We start from the raw sequence: 24,890 nt of genomic DNA, 5'->3' as shown, positions 1-24,890 counted from the left end.
TTGTACATTTCTGTGGCAATGACAATACATGTCATATCTACTATTACTCTCTCATGGAATAGTTTCACTTCCATATAATTGCCATGTGTCCCACCTGGTCATCCCTCTTCGCTACCCCTTCCATCCCTGCCACCACCAATCTTTTTAATTCTCTACAATGTTGCCTTTTCCAGAATCCCATACAGTCGGAGTCAATTCTTCAGCTTTTCAGGATACGTTTAAGGTTCCTCCATGTCTTTTTGTAGTTTGATGGTTCATTTCTTCATATCACTGAATAATATTCTATTGTATGGATGTACCACAGTTTGTTTATCCACCCACCTATTTGAGGACATCTTGGTTCCTTCTAATTTTTTACAGTTATGACTAAAGCTGCTCAAAACATCTGTGCAGGTTTTTGGGTGGACACAAGTTTTCAACTCACTTGGATAAATACCCAGCTAGGAATAGGGAGGGTTGAGAGGAAGATTCAGATTCAAGAAGGAGGGAACAGTAGGAGTCAGGAGCCTGAGAACAGAAGATCTCAATTTCTAGAGGAGAGAAAACATAAGAGGAATAGGGGCATCTATGATCTCTGGGGAACAGGTACCTAGCGGATGGTTTAAGTTAATGACTGACATGGAGAAATCGTAAGATATTAAATGAAATTGGTGATATAGTCTTGTTTTTTAGGGTGTTAGCTGTGGGCTTTTCACATATGCCCTTCATCATGTTAAGGAAGTTTCCTTCTATTCTTAGTGTTCTAATTGTTTTGATCAAGAAACGGTGCTGCATTTTGTCAGAAACCTTTTCTGCATTGATTGATATGATCATGTGTTTTTTTTCTTCATTCTGTTAATGTGAAATTTTGAACGACTGTTGCATACCTCAGATAATTCTATTTGATCACGGTTTATCGTTCTTTTGAGATGCTGTTGGATTCAGTTTGTTGGTACGATCTTGAGGATTTTTGCATCTGTATTCATAATAGATATTGGTCTATAGTTTTCTTTTCTTGTGGTACCTACATCCAGCTTTGATATGAGGCTGATGCTGGCCTCATAGAATGAGTTAGGGAGCCTTCCCTCCTCTTTATTTTTTTGTAATAATTAGAGCACAATTGGAGTCATATCGTCTTGGAATGTTTGGTAGAATTGCCCTGTGAAGTCTTCTGGTTTGGGCTTTTCTTCGTTGATATGTTGTTTTCTAACATTTTTTTATTGTGAAATATAACATATATACAAAAAACAATAAATTTCAAAATACATTTTAACATTTTACCTTTCCTGGTAACGTGGAACAGAAATCTTAGAATGAGCTGGGACTCAGCATCAAAGGATTGAGATAACCTTCTCGACCAAAAGGGGGAAGAGAGAAATGTGACAAAATGAAGTGTCAATGGCTGAGAGATTCCAAACAGAGTCTAGAGGTTATCCTGGAGGTTATTCTTACACATTAAAGAGATATCACCTTGTTAATTAAGATGTAATGGAGAAGCTGGAGGGAACTTCCCGTACAGCTGTGTTCCAGTAGCCATGTTTCTTGAAGATGATCATAGAATGATATAGCTTTCGCAATGTGACTGTGTGATTGTGAAAACCTTTAAAAAAGTATATTTTAACAAAAAGCTTTAGAACAAATTTCAAAGTATGGTAAGGGTTACAGTTTCACCTCTTCAGGTGTTTCCTTCTAGCTGCTCCAAGACACTGGAGACTAAAAAGAAACATCAATACAATCAGTCAGTGGTCAGGCTCAGACATCAAATCCCATCTCCTCTGATACCACTCCTCCATCTCCTTTGATTCATGTCCAAATCTTTAGAGATATCCAGACCATGGCCATTCTAACCCTCTCATGTCGAAAAAAGTTGTTGGCACAGTGGTGCAGGGTGATGCAGCTGGTTGATGCTCTTGGAGAGATTGGTCACTATGGATTTCAGGGCTTATCTGGGCTAGGAACCAACTCAAGACAAGTTTTAGATTTCTGAAAAATAAACACCCACACCAAAGAGAAAATACAAAACTCTTCCTAACTCCTGTTCCTCCCCCCCAATTATTTACCCCTGGTATTTTTGTGGTACTAGTGATGCCCTCTTGTTAAATATAGAATGTAGTATACAGTAAGTAGTTTTTCCCACATACCTTCTATTATTAACCCTTTGTACAAGTGACATACTTTGAAGTAGTTCATGCAAGAACTTATTTACATTCGCAGTGCTAATTGGTGAGGAACATGACTCTAAATAACCCTTTTCAGTCATATTTATCTTCAATACTCATAAACCCACTAAGGAACTACCATCACCTCTATCCATTCCCGTACTTTGAAGTTTAATCTCGTTAACTAATCTATACATATTAATTAACCATTCTCCCTTGTCCAGCTCCTGTATATCTCTAGGTCCCCTACAGTCTACATTTCAAGAGCCCGAGTCTACATTTTTGAGGGATTCATATTAGTGAAATCATACAGTTTCTATCCATTTGTGTCTGGCTTATTTCATTCAGCATTCTATCCTCAAGATTTGTCCATGTTGTCATATGCTTCAGGACCTTATTTTTTCTTATTGCTGTAAAATTTTCTATCTTATGTACATACCACATTTTGTTTATCCACTCATCTGTTGATGGACACTTGGATTGCTTCCATTTTTTAGTAATTGTGAATAATGCTGCTATGAACATCAATGTGAAAATGTCTGTTCATGACACTACTTTCAGCTCTTCTGGGTATTGCTGGGTCTTTCGGCAACTGGATAGTTAGTTTTCTGCAGAAACGCCAAACTGTCTTCCACAGTGGCTGTACCATTATACATTCCAATCAGCACAGCATACGTGTTTCAATTTCTCCACTTCTTCTCCAATATTTATAGTTTCCTGTTTATTTAATGGCAGCCATTCTTATAAGTGTGAGATGATAACTCATGGTTTTGATTAGCATTTCCCTTATAGCTAATGACGATGAACATTTTTCATGTGTTTTTTTTGCCATTTGTATTTCCTCTTCAGAAAAATACCTATTCATATCTTTCACCCATTTTATAATTGGCATATCTGATCCTTTATTGTTGAGTTCTATGATTTATTTATATATACTGGATGTCAAACCCTTATCAGATATATGGTTTCCAAGTATTTTCTCCCACTGAATTGGCCTCCTCTTCACCTTTTTTGACAAAGTTCTTTGAGGACCAGAAGCATTTGATTCTGAAGAATACCCATTCATCTATTTCTTCTTTTGTTGCTTGTACTTTGGATGTAAAGTCTAAGAAGTTACCTTTTATTACTAGTTCTTGAAGATGTTTCCCTATATTTTCCTCTGGAAATTTTATGGTACTGCTTCTTATATTTAGGTCTTTGATCCACTTTGAGTTTATTTTTGTATAGGGTGTGAGGTAAGGGTCCTCTTTCATTCCTTGTTTTTTTTTTTTTTTTGCATGGGCAGGCACCAGGAATCGAGCCCGGGTCACCGACATGACAAGTGAGAACTCTGCCTGCTGAGCCACCATGACCTGCCCTTCTTTCATTCCTTTGACTATGGATATTCAGTTTTCGCAGCCCCGTTTATTGAAAAGACTAGTCTAACACAGTTCAGTGGATTTGGGGACCTTGATCAATTGACCTATAGATCAAGGAGTGTGTCTCTGAGCTCTCAATTTGATTCCATGGGTAAATTTGTCTATCTTTGGTCCAATAGCATGCTGTTCTGACCACTGTGGTTTTATAATAAGCTTTAAAATCAGGAAGTGTAAATCCTCCCACTTCATTCTTCTTTTTTCTATGCTTTTGGTTATTCGGGACCCCTTTCCCTTCCAAAAAAATTAATTTCTAATTTTCCAAGCCTTCAAAGTAAGTTGTTGAAATTTTGATTGGTATTGCATTAAATATGTAGATCAGTTTGGGTAGAATTGACATCTTAACAATATTTAGCCTTCCTATCCATAAACATGGAATGGACAGGATAAACATGGAATGTTTATCCACCAATTCAGATCTTTGATTTCTTTGAGCACTGTTTTGTACTTTCCTATATACAGATCCTTTATATCCTTGGTTAAGTTTATTCCTACACTTGATTCTCTTAGTTTGCTATTATGAATGGAATTTTTTTTCCTAATTGTATCTTCAGTTAGGTCATTACTTATTTATAAAAAATTACAGAATTTTATGCAGTAATCTTGTATCCCCCTACATCGCTGAATTTGTTTATAAGCTCAAGTAGCTTTGTCACACATTTCTCGGGGTTTTCCAAGTATAGGCTCATGTTATCTGTAAGTAATGAAAGTTTTACTACTTCCTTTCCAGTCTGGTTATCTTTTATTTCTTTTTCTTGACTGATTACTCTGGGTAGAACTTCTAACACTATGTTGAATAACAATGGTGACCGTGGGCATCCTTTTCTCATTTCTGATCTCAGGGGGAAGACTTTCAGTCTCTCACTGTTGAGTATGATGCTTGTTGTGGGTTTTTCATATATACCCTTTATCGTATCATATAAGTTTCCTTTGATTCCTACTATTTGAAGTGTATTTATCAGAATAAAAAGCGCTGAGTTTTGTTGAATGCTTGTTCAGTATCAATTGAGATAATCATCTGCATTTTCCCTTTCAACTTGTTAACATGTTGTATTACATTGACTGATTTTCTTGTTTTGAACCACCTCTGCCTGCCTGGAATAAACCCTACTTAGTTGTGGTATATAATTTTTTTAATATGCCATTGGATTCGATTTGCAAATATTTTGTTGAGAATTTTTGCGTCTATGTTCATTTAGGAGACTGGCCTGTAGTTTTCCTTTCTTGTAGTAACTTTATCCAGTTTTGGTGTTAGAGTAATCTTGGCTGCATAAAATGAGTGAGGTAGTATTCCTTTTTCCTCAATATTGTGGAAGAGTTTGAGCAGGAATGGTGTTAATTCTTTTTGGAAAGTTTGGTAAAATTCCTCTGTGAATCCATCTGGCTCTGGGCTTTTCTTGGTAGGAAGATTTTTGATGACTGATTAAATCTCTTTACTTGTGATTGTTTTTTTTGAGATCTTCTATTTCTTTTCTAGTTGGTATAGGTTGTTCATGTGTTTCTAGGAATCTGTCCACTTAATATAAGTTGTTTACTTTGTTGGCATATAAGTTGTTCATGGTATCCTCTTATATATTTTTTATTTCTTCAGGGTCCATGGTAATGACCCCCATCTCATTTTTTATTTTATTTGTATCCTCTCTCTTTTTTTCTTTGTCAGCTTAGCCAAGGGTCCATCAATTTCAATCTTATTGATTTTCTCAAAGAATCAGCTTTTGGTTTTATTGATTCTTTCTGTTGTTCTGGCAAACTAGAACAGGGTGTAAGGTAAGGGACTTCTTTCATTCTTTTGGTTATTGATAAGTTCTCCCATGACCATTTATTGAGAAGACTATTTTGTCCTAAAGTTCAGTGGATATGCAGGCCTTGTCAACAATCAGTTCCTCCAAGTGAGCAGTTAAGTCCTCAATTTTTGCTTGTTCTTTTTTAATATAAGAATTTAGAGCAATAAATTTCCCTCTCAACACTGCCTTTGCTGCAACCAAAAGTTCTGATATGTTGTATTCTCATTTTCATTCATCTCCATATATTTACTGATTTCTCTTGAAAATTCTTTGACTCACTGATTGTTTAAAATTGTGTTATTCACACTCAATATATTTGTGAGAGTTCTGGGATTTTTGGTGGTTCTTGATTTCCAACTTCATTCCATTATGGTCAGAGAAAGTGCTTTGAATAATTACAATCTTTTAAAATTTGTTAAGATCCGTTTTGTGCCCCAGCATATGATTTATCCTGGAGAACCATCCAGGAGCACTAAAGAAGAATGTATATCCTGGTGTTTTGGGGTACAACGATCTATATGTCTGTTAGGCCGAGTTCATTTATCACGCGGTTTGGGTTCTCCATTTCCTTATTGATCTCTATTTGGTTGTTCTACTCTAGAAAAGGGTTGTGTGTGAAACTCTCCCACTATTATTGCTGAAACATCTATCGCTCCCTTCAGTTTTGCCAATATTTGCCCCTGAACTTCGGAACACCTTGATTCGGTACACAAATATTTATGATTGTTATTTCTTCTTGGTGAATTATCCCTTTTATTAATATGTAGCTTACTCCCTTGTCTCTTATGACATCTTTGCATTTAAAGTCTGTTTTGCTTGATATTAGTATAGCTACTCCTGCTTTCTTTTGGTTACAGCTTGTGTAGAATATCTTTTACCATTCTTTCACTTTCAATCTATTTGTATCCTTGGGTCTAAGATGAGTCTCTTGTAAGCACCATATAGATGAGTGATATTTTTAAATCTGTTTTGCCAATCCGTATCTTTTAATTGGCCATTTTAGTCCATTAGTATTCAAAGTTATTACTGTGAATCCAATCCTTGAATCCACCATCTTATTCTTTGGTTTTTATTTGTCAGATCTACACATTATTTCCCCTCTCTTTCTTTTTATCTTTTAAGCTATCTTTGCTAATATTCTTCAATTCAGAACTTGTTTGTCTGTGATAATTTTAATCTCTCCCTCACCTTTGAAGATTAACTATGTTGGATAAAGAATTCTCGGCTAGAAATTTTTGTCTTTCAGAATCTCGAATATTTTATACTTGCCTCCATGTTGAGTAGTCTGAACTTAGTCTTATGTGGCTTATCTTGTATGTGATGAATCACTTTTCTCTTGCTGCTCTCAGGAATTTCTGCTTCTCTTCAGCATTTGAGAGTCAGATATTTGTCTTGGAGAAGGTCTGTTTGGATTTATTCTATTTGCAGTTATTGGTCTTCTGTGATTTGCATATTTATGTCTTTTATAAGGGTTGGCAAGTTTTCTTCAATTATGTCTTTAAATAATCATCTTAATTCTTTACTCTTCTCTTTCCCTTCTGGAATATCAATTATTTTTGTAATTGTGTGCTTTGTATTTCCCATCATTTTCCTGCAATCCAATTCAAATTTTTCCATCTTTTTTTTTTTTTTGCCTTTTGTTCTTTTACATGTTTGAATTCAGTTGTCCTGTCCTCTAGTTCACTTCGTTCTTCTCCCTCTTCAAGTCTGCTATACTGTGTTTTTGGTATATATATATTTTCAAAGTGAAACCAAACAATTTATTCGTGCTAAATGAATGGAAATAACGTATTGAGAATATACTTCTTTGTACACTGCACTTGATTATACTGGGCAAAATAAGCATTTACCAATTCTACTATGCTACTTTCCTCTACATCCCTTCTTTTCTGCCAAGCAGTACAATATTTTGTGGCCACTATGCCAGATATTTCTATAATGTTCATTTCAAATAGCATTTGCTAATATTATTTTTTTGCATCTTTAAAATATTTGCTCAAACTCTATTTTAAGGAAATGCAAATAAAGAATGGAAGGGAGAAATAGCTGTTTTTGTTACAATCACATTGCCTTCTGCAGCAGAAATTAAATAGCACATTCTAATCAGCAACGAAAACCACTTGTGGATAGGACAACATTTATCAACTCATGTTAGAGGGGACCAGTTTAGGCAGATTAACATTAGGGATAAAGGAAAGAACCACATCTTGATATACAATAATTATCCATCCGATGTACATGGAGAACGTACAGCCATATAATCGATTATAAGAATTTCAACCTGGATGTTGATATATACTGAAAATAACCTGTAAAAAGTGTATCTGTAGAAAGCTCTATTAAACAGTATATGTTTTGGGCACTGATTCATCTAACTTTCCATTCTACACCGAAAGCTAGATTTTCAAAGGTGTGAACTGTAGTGCTGAATTATTGTACTTTTGGTAAACACCATAATAAAGGAGGGTGGGGTAACAGCTCAGTAAGTTTCTGCAAATTCATGGAAAAAAATATAAAAAAAGATATCCCTTTTTATTTTACAAACCTAGAAGCCAGGAAAATGAAGCTCTGGGGCCAAGCAAAAATCGCACACTGCTACTGAATTACCAAACAGCAAATAGCAAATATTCCAGCCAGGGAATGGATGTACATGTAGATTCAAGTAAAAGACTGATGGAAAAAGTTGTCTGGTTGGTGTTGTAGACCCACAACACTGGCTGCGTTTCCGACAAACATTTACAACACAATTAATAGAAGCCTAGATAACCTCAGTGCAAATAAGTCAGATCCAAATATGCCAGGCAAGGAAGCCTTTGGCGTTGAGTAGACGGCTCTGTTTTACGAGTCCCAATTTGAAATTCAGACTAAGCACATGCATTAAGGCTGGGAGGAGGGGTGCACTGAATGTTGCGCAGGGGCGGGCTGCAAGGTGGCTGCCGAGGGGACGGCGGGCTGCATGGGTGGTGGAGGTGGAGGAGGAGGTGGCTGAACTGGGGTCTGTGTGTTGGGAGATGGAGGCCGTGTGGGTCATTTGAATTTGTCAGGACTGTTGCTTCTCCGTGGCGAAGGCCTTGTGATCCCATGGGATGCCCCCATATGCTGCACGTGAAGACCCGGGGAATTGTAGAACATTCCGGCTCTTGTCAGTGAAGTTGGTGGCGTGAAACCAACTGTGTGACTTGCATATGACAGACCAGGTGATATAGGCCTGCTTGAACTTGGAGAAGGAGTATAAGGGATTGGGCTGGACACAGCGCGAGGTCGTAATCCTTGTGCAGACATCTCATTAAAATACCTTTCATCATCCATTTCTAAGCTGGATTCACTCTCAGACAGCTGTCGACACAGGGCTTCTCTTCTCTCCATCTCCCTGTGCAGCTTCCTCTGCAGCCTCAAGTTCTCTTCCCTCATGTGACGTTCCTCCTCCAGATATTGTGCCGTTTTCTCTGAATGCTGTAACTGAGCAGCTCTCAGTTGCTTCTTCAGCCTCTCAACTTCATTCTTTAAAAACCTAATGCGGCGCACCATGTTTTCTGGAGAGTCAGTCTCCATGGAGATATCTCTAGGCGATGGTGGAGCAGAGACGGGCTGGTCTAATTTCTCCTGTAGGATTCGCTTTTCAGCTTCCAGTTTATCCATCCTTTTCCAGAGACGATTAACGAGTGCTTCTTGTTCTTGCTCCAATGTATTTTCAAGGTCGATCTTCTCTCGTCTCAACTGCTCTAATGTCAGCTGCTTAGAGATGGTATCGTTCTCCAGTTTTTTAATCTTCTCCATCAGTTTGTTCACCTGAAATTCCTGCTCCTGTTCTAGACGCTGTTCTAGCTCAGCTTTCTCATGCTGCAACTGCATCAATTTTCTGGAGAGCTGATTAGTGAGGAATTCTTCTTCCTTCTCATAATTTACAGCAAGGGTTTCTTTCTCCTTCTGCAGAGCCTGAATCTTCTTGAATAAAGTGTTACTGATGAATTCTTCTTCCTGCTCAGCCCTGGCTTGGATGGTCACGCTGGCTTTGCGCAGGTCTCGGTTCTCCTCCTGCAGCACCTTGCACTTGAGTTTGTAGGTCTCCAGCCCGATCTTCAGCACCTTGTTCTCTTGCTGCAGCGAGGCCAAGCGGTTGGTGAGCTCCTCCAGGCGGAACGGTGAGATGACAATATCCCCGGACTTCCCACCTCCGCCGCCACCTCCCCAGCCGCCACCGCCGCCGCCGCCGCCCGAGGTCGACGAGCAAGACGACTGCATGGCGGCCGAGCTGCTGCTGTTGCCCCCCGCCCCGTCCGTGTCGCTTTCGCTGGCGCTGTCCGCCATGGCCGCGGCGGGCTGGGGAAAGGAGGAGGAGGAGGAGCGGGGAAGCGGCAGCGGCGAAGGCTGGGCTGCGAATGAGTGGGCGCCGGGCAAGCACAGGGGAGCGCCGAGCTGAGCGCCTGGCACCAGGGCGCAGACTCGGAGCGGCGGCGAGAGAAAGAGAGAGAGCTTCCGGCTGCCAAGGGACCTCCTCTGCCAGAGAACAGCGACCCCGCCCGGGCTCGGGCAGTATTGCACTGGGGCTCGCTCCAGCCCGGCCTGGCGCGCTCGCTAGGCCGCTCTACAAGGCTTGCGGAAAGCTGCGGGAACCCGCCCGCGGTCCCGTCCCGTCTCCTGGCGTCCGCGGGCGAGCTGCTGACGTGGGGGCACTGCGGGTGCGGAAAAGCCAGGCCCGCGTCCGAACCACCAGCTCCAAGTCCGCACGTGGTCTGGAGGAGGGCCTCCGAGACCCCTGACCTAAACCACGGCAGCCCAGCCTCTCTCTTTGGTATATTTTAATTCATCTATAGTCTCCTTCATTTCTGTTAGATCTTCTATTTTTCTAGTCATCCTTTCAAATTCTTCTTTATGCTTTTCTAGTGTCTTTTTATCTCCTTTCTGTCTTTAGCCAACCTATTGAACCTATTTAGGAGATTTGTGTGTTCAACTTTCATTAGTTGTTCCAAATTATGTGTCTCCTCCAGCGTTTTAATTTGGTATTTTGGCTGGGTCATTTTTTTTTTTTTTTTTTTTTTGCGTCTTCATGTGCTTTTGTAATTTTCTCCTGCCTTCAAGGCATTTGCTTATCTTTTATGAGGTTATTTTCAAAGTTGCTTTCCTCGCTCGTCTAAGATTCTGTCCTTGCTTGGATTTGTGCTGAAAATCTGCTTTTGCATTTGGTTTGTCAGTAATTTCTCTCCACGTCAAGCCTGGGACCTCATGCAGGAGGTGAACTCTAATTGTAGATCTGTTGGAAGCTAAGCAGAAAGGCAGTTTGCAAGAAGGCACTTTCTACATCTTCCCAGCAGATGGTGCTCTTTGGCCACGTCTTTCCTTCAGGCCCATCTCTCCCCAACTAAGTCAGCTGGCTGGGCCAAGACCCAACCAGGTGCAAAGCCAGTCAAGGCTGCCTTGCTCCCTGTGCCTTGAAAGCCACTAAACCCAGGTGTAGGGTTTCTGCAGTGTGTACCTCAACAGAGAATCTACTTGTAGGCACAATGAGTCTTGCGGTCCCCATGTCCACAGTCAACCCTGGAGTGCCTGGCAGTGTGGCATGGCTAGTTCCCTTCCTCTTTGCCCATGCATGCCACGAGGGCTCTGAGTTTAGAAGTGCCCGGCAGTATGGTGTGGTTAACCCTCTTATCCCTGCCTCTTTACCCATGCATGCTGTGAACACTCCACACCTCTGTGAAGCAAGAATGGAGCAGTGGGATCCAGGGAGTTTCTTTTGCTGGCGAATTATCAGGTCTGCTTAGCTCTGTATCCCCCCTCCTCCTGAGGGGAGATTCTCCCGTCTCTGCCAAACCAGGCACCCACAACAGCCTGCCTTAGGGGTGGGGAGGGCAGGCACTCTGTTCCGCAAGGTCTCTGTGCATCAGTATAAAAGTCTGCTGGATTCTGGGTTCCCACTGGGAGCTCCCAGCTGTGGAGCTGAAAAGGGAGATCTCACAAGCTGATACAGATGTGGTGGTGTGGGAGCACAGCATTCCTTCAGCTCCCACTCTCGCCTGCATGTTGCAACCTGCCTCAGGTTCTGATGAACTCACTCCATCCTCACAATCATAATTTCTCTGCATTATCATCCAGATCCTCCCTATGTAATGTAGAAGTCCCTCTCTGGTAATTATACCCTGCAATTGCTATCTCGGTCATTTTTCTTTCACTTCTCTAGTTGTTCCATGGAGAAGGCAGGGGGTGAACTCAGCCTATCCTAGTCTGCCATCTTTCTGAAACTATTCCAGTTGATAACTTTTTGATTACTGATTTAATCTCTTTACTAGCCATTGGTTGGTTGAGATCTTCTATTTCTTTTTATGTCAGTGAAGGTAATTTGCGTGTTTCTAAGAGTTTGTCCATTTCACCTAGGATTTATATTTTATTGGCATGTTGTTGTTCATTGTTGGCGTTTGTAGTTCATTTTATTTCAGCGAAGTCACCGTTAGTGTCCCCCTTTTCATTTCTGATTTTCACTATTTGAATCCTCTTTCTTTTTTTTCCAGTCTGCCAATTTTGTGGTTCTTTTCAAGGAATCAACTTTAATTTTGTTGATTTTATTGTTTTTTTGTTTTATATTTTATTTATTTCCCAGTATTACAGCAGCATAATAAATAGGAAGTGAACAGGCAAAATGCAAAGAGGAAGAATCTCAAATCATCAACGTCATGATGTAATTGCACAAAGAATGTGAAGAGCCAAAGAGGAATATCCTCAAACCATCATTTCCGTGTTGTAACTGGACATATGATCTGAACAGGTCAGGGAGGAGTTCCGCACATCATTAACACAATGATATAATTGGCCCAGGGCATAAATCAGCAAAGAACAGGAACAACATACTACCAGTGCATTGGTCTTAGTGGACACAGGATGATAACAAGGCAAATATGCCTGCTTCATTGGGGCAGTAATATAACCAGGAAGGTAATTGAGATGCTCAAGGAAGAGCAGTCCTGAATCATCATTGCAGAAGTATTCAGGAACTGGGGATGTGAGTGACGTTAGGAGGAAGAACACTTCACTGTCAGCATAGTTGTTACCTGGATCTAGCGTGTTGACCAGCTAAATAGGAAAAGACTTGAACCATCAATAACTGGTGTAACTGGACACGTGCAAAAAAGGGTTTTATTGCACCACCAGGGCAGTGGTGTTACAAGAGAGAGAATGTGAACGTTGTAAAGAGAGGGTGCTACACCATAACTACAGTTGTTCACCTGGCAGCACCGCTACACTGTAATTGCTATAAGTGAAACGGTGAAATGAATGTTGCAAATAAATGAATGCTGTAGAATGCATAATCAGTGCAGTGGTGAAAGTTTGCAGAGCATATGAAAGAGGCAAATCAGAGAGTCTTCTCACTATCAGTAACAAGGTGGAACTGGACAAGTTATGTGAATGGGCAATGAAGATGGGCAAGTCACCACCAGTACCATGCTTACTGGGAAAGGGATAGAAGCTGCAGCAAAAAGGAGTGCATTTAGGTAACTGTGTAAGGTATGAGAAGACATCAAAGAGGTGCATTCCCACAGCCTCAGGGAAGTCTGGCAACTGGAAAGGAAACTGGGAAAGAGTGGCCCCTTATGATCTGTCTGGTTGTGTAAATGGAGGGAGGATGAAACAGGATAAATATGAGGAACCTCACAGCCTTAGTCCAGCGGAGAAACTCCACATGGGAGGCGAATGGGACCAAGGTGTCAGCCCATCCCCATCTGTGCAGTAGTGTTACAGTGGACTGGACAGATATTGGACAGGGCTAAGAAGAATTTCCCCACACCATGGGTACAGTAATGAAATGGGACCAGTGATGAGAACTGAGCAAATAAGAGGAACCTCAAAACAACCAGGGTATAGGAATAAGTGGGCACAAGGTGTGGAGAGGACACTTAGGAGCTTACTCAAAACACTCGAGTAGTGATGTAACCAGAAAAGAATGTGAACTGCCCACCTAGGGGCAGCCTCATTCCGCCTGTACAGTTGTGGAAGTGGAGATGGGAGGATGTGAGAAGGGCAACAAGGAAGAAACTGCACCAGCAGTGCACTTGTATACCTGGGGGTGAGGTGGGAGGGGGCAAAGAGAAACATCCTCAGGTCATCACTGAAAAGTTGTACGTGCAAAGTGGATGATAGTGGGGCCAGAAGGAGCCTCCCCACACCATCAGTGCAGGCGTATACGCAGACTGGGATTGTGAACGGGTGTGAAGGAAGACCTCTTCGTCACCATTTCGATAGTGAATCTGGACAGGGGATTCACACAGTTCCAAAAGGATTATCCCCATAGCATCGGAGCAGGGTTGACATCAAGCAATGCATTTCAATGGGGCAAAGAGCAAGAGCCCTGCCCCATGTCTCGATGGTGTGAATGCAGCACGTGTGAGTGTTCCCACGTCAACAGTGAAGTGGTGCAACTGGACTGAAGGAGTGGAAGGGCAAAAAGAAGGAGTCCTGCTCCATCCTTGCAGTGGTAGACATGGCCATGGGTGTGAATGGGAAAATTAGGTTACCGTAACACGATCAGAGTAGTGGTTATGTAAGACAGGATATGTGCCTGGGGCAAAGAAGATGAGCCCTTCACCATGCATATAGTGATTTAGCTGGACAGGGGATGTGAACTTGGAAAAGAGAAGGGGCACAAACCAGTTCATGACCACTTCTCAGTGCTGCTTTAACGACAACAGCTATTGACCCATCTAATCTCAGACTCTCGGAAATGCCAGCCTCTTGCAGATGGACTTCTATGAAACCCACCCGTGCAGATATAGCAAACTACATTGGTGCCCCACCCACCATCCCATGGTGCCTTGCCACTGTGGTGCCAGCTCTGAGACTTCCAAGTATCAAAGATAGACCATATGCTGGGTCACAAAGCAAGTCTTAACTAATTTAAAAAGATTGAAATCATACACAACACTTTCTCGGATCATAAAGGAATGAAGTTGGAAATCAATAATAGGCGGAGTGCCAGAAAATTCACAAATACGTGGAGGCTCAACAACACACTCCTAAACAATGAGTGGGCCAAAGAAGAAATTGCTAGAGAAATTAGCAAATACCTCGAGGCGAATGAAAATGAAAACACAACATATCAAAACTTATGGGACGCAGCAAAGGCAGTGCTAAGAGGGAAATTTATTGCCCTAAATGCCTATATCAGAAAAGAAGAAGAGGCAAAAATTCAGGAATTAACTATCCATTTGGAAGAACTGGAGAAAGAACAGCAAACTAATCCCAAAGCAAGCAAAAGGAAAGAAATAACAAAGATTAGAGCAGAAATAAATGAAATTGAAAACATGAAAACAATAGAGATCAATGCCAGAAGTTGGTTCTATGAGAAAATCAATAAGATCGATGGGCCCTTAGCAAGATTGACAAAAAAGAAGAGAGAGGATGCAAATAAATAAGATCAGAAATGGAAGAGGAGACATAACTACTGACCTCACAGAAATAAATGAGGTAATAACAGGATACTATGAACAACTTTACGCTAATAAATACAACAATTTAGAGGAAATGGACGGGTTCCTGGAAAGACATGAACAACCAACTTTGACTCAAGAAGACATAGATGACCTCAACAAACCAATCACAAGTAAAGAAATTGAATCAGTCATTCAAAAGCTTCCTAAAAAGAAAATTCCAGGACCAGACGGCTTCACATCTGAATTCTATCAAACATTCCAGAAAGAATTAGTACCAACTCTCCTCAAACTCTTCAAAAAAATCGAAGCGGAGGGAAAACTACCTAATTCATTCTATGAAGCCAACATCACCCTCATACCAAAACCAGGCAAAGATATTACAAAAAAAGAAAACTACAGGCCAATCTTTCTAATGAATATAGATGCAAAAATCCTCAATAAAATTCTAGCAAATCGTATCCAACAACACATTAAAAGAATTATACATCGTGACCAAGTAGGATTCATCCCGGGTATGCAAGGATGGTTCAACATAAGAAAATCAATTAATGTAATACACCATATCAACAAATCCAAGCAGAAAAATCACATGATCATCTCAATTGATGCAGAGAAGGCATTTGACAAGATTCAACATCCTTTCCTGTTGAAAACACTTCAAAGGATAGGAATACAAGGGAACTTCCTTAAAATGATAGACGGAATATATGAAAAACCCACAGCTAATAACATCCTCAATGGGGAAAAATTGAAAAATTTCCCCCTAAGATCAGGAACAAGACAAGGATGTCCACTATCACCACTATTATTCAACATTGTGTTGGAGGTTCTAGCCAGAGCAATTAGACAAGAAAAAGAAATACAAGGCATCAAAATAGGAAAGGAAGAAGTAAAACTATCACTGTTTACAAACGATATGATACTATATGTCGAAAACCCAGAAAAATCCACAACAAAACTACTAGAACTAATAAATGAGTACAGCAAAGTAGCAGGTTACAAGATCAACATTCAAAAATCTGTAGCATTTCTATACACGAGCAATGAACAAGTGGAGGGGGAAATCAACAAACGAATCCCATTTACAATTGCAACTAAAAGAATAAAATACCTAGGAATAAATTTAACTAAAGAGACAAAAAACCTATAAAGAAAACTACAAAAAACTGCTAAAAGAAATCACAGAAGACCTAAATAGATGGAAGGGCATACCGTGTTCATGGATCGGAAGACTAAATATAGTTAAGATGTCAATACTACCTAAATTGATTTACAGATTCAATGCAATACCAATCAAAATCCCAACAACTTATTTTTCAGAAATAGAAAAACCAATAAGCAAATTTATCTGGAAGGGCAGGGTGCCCCGAATTGCTAAAAACATCTTGAGGAAAAAAAACGAAGCTGGAGGTCTTGCACTGCCTGACTTTAAGGCATATTATGAAGCCACAGTGGTCAAAACAGCCTGATATTGGCATAAAGATAGATATATCGACCAATGGAATTGAATAGAGTGCTCAGACATAGACCCTCTCATCTATGGACATTTGATCTTTGATAAGGCAGTGAAGCCAACTCACCTGGGACAGAACAGTCTCTTCAACAAATGGTGCCTAGAGAACTGGATATCCATATGTAAAAGAATGAAAGAAGACCCATATCTCACACCCTACACAAAAGTTAACTCAAAATGGATCAAAGATCTAAACATTAGGTCTAAGACCATAAAACAGCTAGAGGAAAATGTAGGGAGATATCTTATGAATCTTACAATTGGAGGCAGTTTTATGGACCTTAAACCTAAAGCAAGGGCACTGAAGAAGGAAATAAATAAATGGGAACTCCTCAAAATTAAACACTTTTGTGCATCAAAGAACTTCATCAAGAAAGTAGAAAGACAGCCTACACAATGGGAATCAATATTTGGAAACGACATATCAGATAAAGGTCTAGAATCCAGAACTTATAATGAGATTGTTCAACTCAACAACAAAAAGACAGCCAACCCAATTACAAAATGGGAAAAAGACTTGAATAGACACCTCTCAGAGGAGGAAATACAAATGGCCAAAAGGCACATGAAGAGATGCTCAATGTCCCTGGCCATTAGAGAAATGCAAATCAAAACCACAATGAGATATCATCTCAACCCACCAGAATGGCCATTATCAACAAAACAGAAAATGACAAGTGCTGGAGAGGATGCGGTGAAAGAGGCACACTTATCCACTGTTGGTGGGAACGTCAAATGGTGCAACCACTGTGGAAGGCAGTTTGGTGGTTCCTCAAAAAGCTGAATATAGAATTGCCATACGACCCAGCAATACCATTGCTGGGAATCTACTCAAAGGAATTAAGGGCAAAAACTCAAATGGACATTTGCACACCAATGTTTATAGCAGCGTTATTTACAATTGCAAAGAGATGGAAACAGCCAAAATGTCCATCAACAGAAGAATGGCTAAACAAACTGTGGTATATACATACGATGGAATATTATGCAGCTTTAAGGCAGGATAAACTTATGAAGCATGTAATAACATGGATGGACCTAGAGAACATTATGCTGAGTGAGTCTAGCCAAAAACTAAAAGACAAATACTGTATGGTCCCAATGATGTGAATCGACACTCGAGAATTAACGTGGAATATGTCATTGGTAACAGAGTTCAGCAGGAGTTAGAAACAGGGTAAGATAATGGGTAATTGGAGCTGATGGGATACAGACTGTGCAATAGGACTAGATACAAAAACTCAAAAATGGACAGCACAATAATAACTAATTGTAAAGTAATCATGTTAAAACACTGAATGAAGCTGCATCCGAGCTATAGGTTTTTGTTTTGTTTTGTTTTGTTTTGTTCTTACTATTATTACTTTCATTTTTTTCTCTATATTAACATTCTATATCTTTTTCGGTTGTTGCTAGTTCTTCTAAACCGATGCAAATGTACTAAGAAACGATGATCATGCATCTATGTGATGATGTTAAGAATTACTGATTGCATATGTAGAATGGTATGATTTCTAAAAAAAAAAAATGGACAGCACAATATTACCTAATTGTAATGTAATTATGTTAAAACACTGAATGAAGCTGCATCTGAGCTATAGTTGTTTTTTTTTCTTATATATTTTTGTATTTTTTATTTTTATTTTCATTTTTTCTCTATATTATCATTTTATTTCTTTTTCTGTTGTCTTCCTATTTCTTTTTCTAAATCGATGCATATGTAGTAAGAAATGATGATCATACATCTATGTGATGATATTAAGAATTACTGATTGCATATGTAGAATGGAATGATTTCTAAGTGTTGTGTTAGTTAATTTTTTTTAATTAATAAAAATAAATAAATAAATAAAAAGTAAAAGGACCCACCATACTAAGAATTGGCAAAATTCAGAAACAATTTAAATGTCGCTTTGCTGGTGAGAGTCTAAAATTGGTGTAACTGCTTTGGAAAACTCCTTGGTGGTTCTACTAAAAGTGAGCATATATGTATTTATGGTCTGGCAATTCTGCTCCTATAAATATATCCAACATAATAAGTTCACCAAAAGACATAAAAATGATTGTTCACAGCTCTGCTATTCATTATAGCCTAGGTTTGCCAAGCATTATATAGGATGTAGTTAAAAAATATTATTCATTGTTTGTTTAAAATTCAAATTTAACTAGGAGTCCTGCGTTTTTACCTGCCAAATCTGCCAAACTGAAAATAAGGTTGTTCGTCAAAAGAAGAATGGATAAATAAATTGTGGTACACTCACTAGTCAATACTGCACAGCAGGGATTGGCAAACTTTTTCTGTAAAAGTCTCAAGAGTAGATATGTTAGGCTCTGAGGACCTTATGATCTCTGTTACAACTACTCAACTGTGTTATTGCAGCATGAAAGCACCCATAGTTTTAAAGGAATGAGTGTGGTTGTGATCCAATAAACTTTATTTAGAAAAACAGTAGGCTGGCCTGTGAGCCATGGTTTGCCAATCCCTGCTATCAAACAATATGAGTGAACGAGTCATGTTTACATGCAAAATAGGGGTGAACTTCACAAAAACAGTGTTGAACGAGTGAGCACATATTGTATGATCACACTTATATAAGGTTCAAAAGCAGGTAAAACTAATTTCTGGTGTTGGCAGCCAGAATAGTGGTTACCTTTGGGGATAATAATAGGAGAAAGCATGCAGGAGGTCGCTGGGTGCTGGTTACACAGATACTTGTATTTTAGAAAATTCACCATGCTGTAAACTTAATGATTTGTGTGCATTTCTGTATGTATGCTACACAGAAATAAAATGTTTTCTTAAGTTAAAAAAAAAATTAAGGACCTACTAGGAAACCTAGAATTTTCCAGGTATTGTGCAGTCATTTATGGATTCAGTCTATGAACATTAACTGAATATTTACTATGTAACATGCACTATTTGAGGTCTTGGTGAGTAACAGATTTAATCCCCTTGGAGGACTTATACTCCAGGTAGGTTTCAGACAATAATAAAGAACTCAATTCTTCCATTAAAAGGCATAGCATAAATTAGAAATAAAGTTAAAGCTTCAACAAAACAAAAGATCCTCAATGTTTTCTAACACCATGGCCCTTTTCAAATGTATGTCGGCACACATCTTTACGTTACATTTTGAAAGAGTCTTCCGAAGCTTACTCACTTTTGCCTGTGAGACCCAAATACCCACCTTTCCTGCCCTGTTGACTAGCACAAGTCAAGAGGCTCTTCTTCCCCTCTGACCACTAGATAATTCTATAAGGTTTCTTAATTTGTACCATTTATAAGAGAAAGTCTGTAATTATGATGAAATTTAGAAACCAAGGTCTAATGGTCTCACAACTAATGGATTATAATGTCTTGTTTTCTCTTGTGATGTAGCCTTTATTAAACCATAACTGATTAAACAAATGTAGGTCTGTTTTCTTGCTTCCACAACATTAATCAACGTGTCAACAATAGTAAAAGCAGCAACATTCTAAGTAGTAGTTTAAAAGGCAAGTTCTATAGGTTTTCTTATGGAAAGATTCTGCATTCTTTTTTATTAATTAGCAAAGGCAATTGGTAGAAAATATGTATGTTAAAAATCACAATATATGATTGTAAAATGCATTTATGTATGAGGCTCTCTAGAATCAGCTTTAATATAATATACCCCAGATTTTAAATAGTCACGACCACTGAAAGGGGACTGAATTTGCTTCTTTTCAACATTTGAAAGACCGATTAGTATATGCCTTGGGGAAGGCCTATTTGGATTTATTCTGTTTGGAGTTCATTGAGCTTCTTTGACTTATATTTATGTTCTTTATAAGGGTTGGGAAGTTTTCCCCCGTTATATCCTCAACTACTCTTTCTAGTCCTTTACTCCTCTCTTCTACTTCTGGGACACCAGTGATTCTTGTACTTGTATGCTTTGTTTTGTCTATCATTTCCCTGAGATCCAATTCAAGTTTTTTCATCTTTCTTGCCATTTGCTGTTTTGAGTGTTCGAAATCAGTTATCCTGTCTCCTAGTTCACTTATTCTTTCTTCTGCCTGTTCAAATCTGCTGTTGTGTGTCTCAAGTATGTTTTTTACTTGGTCAACAGAAACTTCAATTTCTATGATATCTCCTATTTTTCTATTTATTCTTTCAAATTCCTCTTTATGCTCTTCTACTGTCTTCTTGATCTCCTTTATGTCATTAGCCATCCCACTTAATTTATTTAGTAGACTTAGATAGACATCTTTGAATAGTTTTTCCAATGTCTAGGTCTCCTCCGGTGTTATAATTTGGTTGTTAGGCTGGGCTTTATCTCTCTGCATTGTGAGATGCTTAGTGATTTTCTGTTGTTTTCATTGCATGTAAATATCTTGATTGATTTACTTTGGAAGTTGATTTCCTTCAGTAGTCTAAAGCCTTGTGTTTGTGGGATGGATGTGTAGCAGGATGCAAGGCATGGGGCAGGGCACCACAGTGTGTGATGATGCGTTGCAGCACAGGTATAGGTGCAGGTTAGGGATGCTCTGCTGGTGTCTGTGAATGAGGGTGCCTAACATCCAGGGAGGAAGTAGCTGTGCAGGTGTACGGATCTGGGGCCATAACCCTGGTGTGTGCTGGTCTATGGCATGGGGCCCTTTGTGTGCATGCACAGGGCTATGGCAGTGGGTAGGCATTATGACTGCATAGGCTGGGGGTGGATGATCAGCTGCATAGGTCAGTGTGTTCTCAGAGCTGGGAGGTGTGACTAGGGGGCCAAGTGCATGCACCGGTCTAGGAGCGCCATAAACTGATGCCCAGAGTTCATGGGAGGGGGATGGGGGGTGGCTGTGATTGTATTGCGTGTGGGCAAGTATAGCCTGGGTAAGGAGGTAAGCTTCTGAAGCTTTATTCCCTGGTGACAGACTGCAGGCACAAGGAGGTGGAGGTAGGGCTCAGGAGGGGTGCAGGAGAGGTGGGTTGGGCTGCACTTGGGGTGGAGGTATGGGACAGGTACGCAGGCTGGGGGATTATGGGGCAGGAGCGCTTGGAGCACAGGGAGTGGGGGCAGGTGACAGGGTTCAGGTATGTGGGGTGTGGGGTGAATTGCGGGTGGCGGGGCTATGCTAGTGTGGGTAGCACATTCAAGGAACGTGGCTTGGCTTACTTCCTAGTCCTTGTGTCCCCATCCATGCACGTGCACTCCTGTGGACTCTGGAGTTCTGTGTTAAGCTCCAGTTCTACGCTTCTCAGTTCCTCAGCTTTTGCAACCACGACCACCCTGTGTGGTGCAGAAAGCTCTACCAGGTCAGTTGCCCTCTGGAATTGCCGTCTCAGACACCCTCCTGTCCTTCTCTAACTTTTTCTTGGCACACGGCTGAACTCTATCTATCCTATTCAGCCATCTTCCCAGAACTCAGGAGACTGAATTTGGAGTGAACATTATAAAGAGTGAAACCATGATTTATCTGTATTACTGAAACTTTTTGTAAAAAGAATCTATGTACTATCACCTTTGTAATTAAAACACTTAAATAGGTCTAATAACAGAAAGAGTAGCGGTATGTTAGATAATGTAAGTGCTGGCTGATGAAACAGACAAAATCTGAAATCTAAGTGGCTTAATATAAGTTACTTGTGTTAAGATTTTGCACATAAAATCTGATGTGGGTTGGCAGGAGCTGTCTGCTGTTAGTTGAGCCAGAGATGTAGGCTGCTTCCATGTTATAGTTCTACCATCTCAACATAAAGTCTCCACGTTTGTTGCTGTATGAAAAGGAAACATGGAAGTACTACACTGGTTCTGAAATGTCTTCATCTGGAACTGATTAACACTGCTTCTGCTTATATTTCAGTGCTAGGGTTAGTTACATGACCTTTTCTAACTAAGTGCACTGGGTGATGAAGTCTCCCCATGAGTCCAAGAAGGGAAGGATGACAAGAGGAGGATGAGTATTTGCAGTCTCTATCATCAACTGTTACATTGTAGATGCTCAATAAAGAGCAACCATTGTAACTTTTTTATCACCAAACCCCTCCTCTTCTCTTGGAGTTTTGAGTACTACACATTTTTCTTGAAATCTGTCAACTTTTTCAAGACGCTAGTTTGTGACAGGTGTTTTCAAATATAGGAGGACATCTAGTTTTCAAAAAGACCCTGAGAATACCAGCAGAGAGGGTTCACCCTTTTCCACTTCATTGCACCTTTATGTACTGACCTTTGCAATAACCTCTAAAACTTAGGAACCAGAATCAAATCCTTCCTTTCAGTACATGCTCAAAATCTTAACGTTTGAGTCCTGGTTACACATCATCTGACTGAAAATGCCTGCATAACTGTACAGGTATTTTTAGGTACACTTAAATCCAGGGCTTTCCTCTGGGGAAACTACATAAACAAGAGGCAGTGGAGGGTGGTGATTTTCTTCCTTTTCAAATCACAGATTTGAAACCATTTTCTGCTTCCTAGAAAGACTCCAGGAGTTTTAGGAGTTTATCCTCTAGAGTTGTACACTTCATTAATGACTCTGAGGGTCTTTTCTCATCTACTGCTTAAAAGGAGGTTTAATGATGACCAACAAAGTAAGCTCACTCATAGGTATATGTTTTCAGTTTCAAATAAGACAACTTCTTAAAATTCTACTGCATATATTTTGGTGATTTTTTAAAAAGCCCTTTCTATATTCAGAGTTTATTCCCCATAAAGTTATGTTCAGTGCCAATCACCCTATGAAAACCATTTTGACAGAATGGATCAGCTGCAAATGGAAGTGTCTGAAGTTCTCCGGACCAATGTACTTTTACACTCAAGAGGCTGTTAACAACACAGGGTTCCCATGGTGCAGTGGAGCCAGTGGACATCTGCAGAAGGTAGAATGCTTTATTTCACCGCAAAGGCAAGTGACTCTGAGCTGTATGTTTCACTTGGAGAGGAGCATAGCTTTCAGAGGAAGAGAAAGTGAGCAGCTGGCCAACAGGTCAGACTCCACAGTTGGACTGGAAAGCACAAGGGGTAAGCCTACAAAGAAGGGTACTGTAATGTAGCGTATTAGATTTGGACAAAAATGCCAACCTCAGAGCAGAGCTGTATCTCAAGGAAACTTGGGGCTTAGGGCAACAGGATGCAAAGTAAATGAAGCCCACAGACAACCGCAGAACTGTGCCTGATTTCCATTTGACATATGTTCTTTAGACCGGCAAATAGAACTTTTGTCCACAGGGTTCTACTTTTCATTGCTTGTGAGACATTATAGAGTAACTAGCAGAGAAATGAATTAAGAATCCCCACCTCAGGCTGGGAGGAGTGGACCACAGTGGACTCTAGACAAATTCAGACTAGGGAACTAGTTTCAGTCCCATCACTTACTAGCTGCATGAACTTAGGCACATTACACTTTCTGAGACTTAGGTTCTTCACCTGTGAGCTTGGATTGATAAGCCCTATCTTGTATGAGTTTTGGAACGTATGCGATGTATGTCAAACTCCTGGCACAGTCACTGACATGCATTAGGTCTTTAGTGAATGGCAGTTATTGCTGTTATTTTCACCAAAGACCCTATCACTCTCTCCTCTGGAATTTGTTTATCCAAGAGAAATTGTAGAATATGCACTGCTCTAGGATATGGCACATAAAATCAGTTGAAAATGTTCCTAAGCAAGAAAAAACTAAGTAAATCTTACTCCTTAGAAGAGAAAGTATTCACTTTGGATGTGGGAGAGTCTTCTCTAGATGGATGCAGCTTAAAGCTCCTAAAATATGTGTTAAGGTGAACTCCTTCCCTCCCTCCCCGCTTCTTGTCCATCCGCATCTCACCTATTTTCATTCATTCTGCCACACACACATACTATTAATCTTTTCCTCACTCAGAGTTTGACAAATTTACTCAAGACGTCATAAAAATGTATTTGGAATGGATTGGTCTCCGGCTCTCCCACACCAAGACAAATAGTGCCAGAGCAGTTGCTGCTGGCACTCCACGTGTATAACACACATATTTCTCACAAATTCCTTGTAGAAATATTTGTGCACTATATTGACTTCAACAGGACAAGAGTGCAGGACAACATCCAGTCCTATGCCAGAAGGAGATTTCTTTCTGATTTACCTATGATCCCTAAGTAAAGATGTGAAGTTTTTAATCACAAGCAATTTTCTTTCAAATCTTAGATATACAGGAATGGTCCCTGCTCACCAATTCCACAGGCTCATTTTGTCCACCCCCTCGATTAGTTTAAAATGAACTACCACTGAAAGACTTGTAGCTTCCCAAAGCCTCAACCTGCCTATTCTCAGGACATTTAACCTTGACTTCCCCCTAACCACTCCATTTCTTTTCACTAGTACTTTCGGTCCCAGAAGATACCTACACTCTTTATTTTTATATGATTGCTGCTCCTGGAATCTGACAATCCATGGAGAGGGGCTGGATCTTGTCCATCCTAATATCCCCAATACTAGTTCAGTGCCTTCTAAAGAGTAGCTAATCAATTAATGTTTGGGAAATACATGAACCTGTGATCATGAGATTTAAGTGTTTAATATTTGATTCCTCCCACATACTTGAATAAACAAAGTCAGGTATATACTTTTTAGTTTTACAGGAAATCATACTTAAACGGGTGAGAAGCCAAGAACTGACCACCTTTTACTTTCATCCTTTTATT

General features: G+C 39.9%; 1 pseudogene; it reads right to left on the bottom strand.

Annotated features, from left to right (window-relative positions):
* Nucleotides 1–7,435: 7,435 nt before the first annotated feature.
* Nucleotides 7,436–9,651, bottom strand: LOC143671396 (coiled-coil domain-containing protein 6 pseudogene; annotated as a pseudogene).
* Nucleotides 9,652–24,890: the final 15,239 nt, after the last annotated feature.

This window comes from Tamandua tetradactyla, chromosome X, assembly GCF_023851605.1.
Source record: "Tamandua tetradactyla isolate mTamTet1 chromosome X, mTamTet1.pri, whole genome shotgun sequence".
Taxonomy (NCBI): domain Eukaryota; kingdom Metazoa; phylum Chordata; class Mammalia; order Pilosa; family Myrmecophagidae; genus Tamandua; species Tamandua tetradactyla.
This window is presented reverse-complemented; position numbering and strand designations above follow the sequence as displayed.